Here is a 2,459-nt window from a genome sequence, read left to right as displayed (position 1 = left end):
CCACTTAGAGATACTTGCTGAACCAAGAAATTATTCAGTATTCCCTAAACACACTTATATAGACAGAAATCCCACGTATATTTTGAGAATTACATATAATCACATAAATGGGAACTTGAAATATTATATACCAAATTGGTAATTAAAGCAGTTATTATAGAGACTAAAAATATACAGTATTTGTGGACTTTTATTTAGCATAAAAGTTCTAGCAGATTTTTTTCCCCAATAACAGGCCCCTGGGTCTTTATTAGATGAGTAGTGATTAGAAAGAATTAAAAGACAGAGTGTTATATATAGTGAGTGGGTCTAACATAAGTGATTTGAGTCCTAGTGAAGAGGGAAGTGATCATGGGGATAGGAAATAAATACAGCAAGACATACATGCTGACAAATTCCTGAATTTGATGTAAAATAAGAATCCACAGAATAAGATTATAAATAGAAATATTAAAAAATTGTAAATAAAATAATGCAAATTACAAAAAATAAATAAATCCAGCACATAATCCATTAAAAATCACAGTGATACTTCAGTAAATACAAGACAAAACTATTCTTAAAAGCAATCAGAAAATAAATGGAGGCTGTTTTCAAAGGAGCAACAGGTAGAATTGTAGACGATTTTATAACATAATCAAGGGGTCTGATAGTATTTTTATAATGCTTAAAGAAAAGATCTACCTACATAGAATTTCATACTTAGTGAAAATGTCATTCAGAAACAAAATAGATGTTTAGAAAACAAAATATACAGATATCTTGAAATTAGCAAACCTGCACCAAGTTAGATACTAAAGAATATTCCTCCACTGAAGGAACATGATGTCAGGTGTAAATTCAGAGATACAGAAAACAACAACAAACAAGGAAGAGATCCTAAGTATAGGGGTTGGTTAATCTAAATGGCTGTTGACTCTATACAATGTTACTAGTAGTATCTAGTAGTGTTTAAGTAATATGGATTGGGTCAGAGTCCAAGTGGGAGCCAGCACGGAGGGGGTTCAGCGCGAGGTCGCCATGGCGTAGCTGCAGCAGCTCCAGGTGCAGGAGGCAGCGGACTCCGTGGTGAAGAGTCTGGAGAGAAAGCCACCCGGAAGATGCAGACCTCATGTTCCGGCGCAGTGCCAACAGTTGTGGGAACAGCCGGGCGTCCATGCATCAGGCCCAACAGTGCATGGAGCGCTGCCACGCGTCTCTGGCTTCAGCCCAGGCACTGGTGATCAGTGAGTTGGAGAAGTTCCAGGGCTTCCTGGCCAGGTGTACCGTGTACTGAAATAACAAAGCCAAAGCTTCAATAGATGCGGGAAGTAAAGACCTTCGGGTGAAACAGCAGCTGGAGAATTGTGTGACCAGGTGCGTGGATGACCACATGCAGGTCATCCTGACCGTGACCAAGAAGATGAGGAGTCTCTCCTGTCCATTGGGAGATAGAAGTCTTTGCAATTGGCCATCAGGCCGATGGCAGGAATCGATTTAAAAAGAGAAATGGGAGTTTTGGTCTTTTAAGTGAAATTTATGAAGAAATTAAGGATGGCAGCAATTTGAGGAGTGTGTCGCTTGCCTTTGGACACTGGTTCCTTTATGTTTCAACCCTAAAACGTGAAATGGAAAAAAACTGGTGCTGAAATTTGGGTCGGGGTGCAGAAGAGTTTTTGATAGCCTAAATTTCACGTATCTGTCCTACCACTAAGGATCTCCCTTGTATCAAGCCAGAGCCCCCCAAGGTATCAGATTCTTCTTAGTGCACAGGTACCAACAGGCTGGTAGGTTTCTCTAACCTATGATCTGGTGGAGTGTGAGCAGAGGTGTTTCTGTGTGTTGCCAACCAAATCATTTTCCATGAGGTGCAAAACAGAATCTACAAGGTCACTAATTTAGAAAATTTTTAGAAAGGGGGTTTCTGGGCCTTTGCTTTGTTTTGTTTTATATACAAGGGCATGAAGTTGATTTAAGATGTAGAGTTGAGACAGGGAGTTTAGGACTTTCAACAGTTCCTTGTGGATGTCTGTTTCTGGCTATCAAGACATGGATATTCATTTCTTGAAATACACATCACATCTTTTAGCTAGGAAACCCTGAAAAATCCCCACTGGGAATGGGAAGTGGACCTTCCCTCTCACTGGCTGCCATGATGGACCCTGAGGCTATCTGCGACAGGACAGTCTCACAGCGACACTCTCCATCGAAGGGAAAGGGGGGTTTGCTTGCACTGTATACTGGTATCCAGGAATGAACATTGAAGGAGGAGCTGTTACTTTCTTAGTTAACGGAGTTATTAAGCACTGGATTTGGAAAAACCTGGTGTTCATAGAACAGAATGAAAGGAAAGCCTAAACTCAGTATTGCTTATTTAGCTCCCTGAAATCAAAGAGCACTATTGAGACAATCCCTTGGCGACAGGAAGGTCAAAAGAGAAAAAGTAAGCAACTCAGGGATGAGCTGTGATTCACTTAAAA

General features: G+C 40.4%; 1 pseudogene; it reads left to right on the top strand.

The window, feature by feature from the left end:
• Positions 1 to 1,020: 1,020 nt before the first annotated feature.
• On the top strand, positions 1,021 to 1,480 carry LOC122484301 (annotated as a pseudogene).
• Positions 1,481 to 2,459: the final 979 nt, after the last annotated feature.

This window comes from Prionailurus bengalensis, chromosome D1, assembly GCF_016509475.1.
Source record: "Prionailurus bengalensis isolate Pbe53 chromosome D1, Fcat_Pben_1.1_paternal_pri, whole genome shotgun sequence".
In the NCBI taxonomy this organism is placed as follows: Eukaryota; Metazoa; Chordata; class Mammalia; order Carnivora; family Felidae; genus Prionailurus; species Prionailurus bengalensis.
The sequence above is the reverse complement of the archived record's forward strand: the minus strand, read 5'-3'. Positions and strand labels throughout refer to the sequence as shown.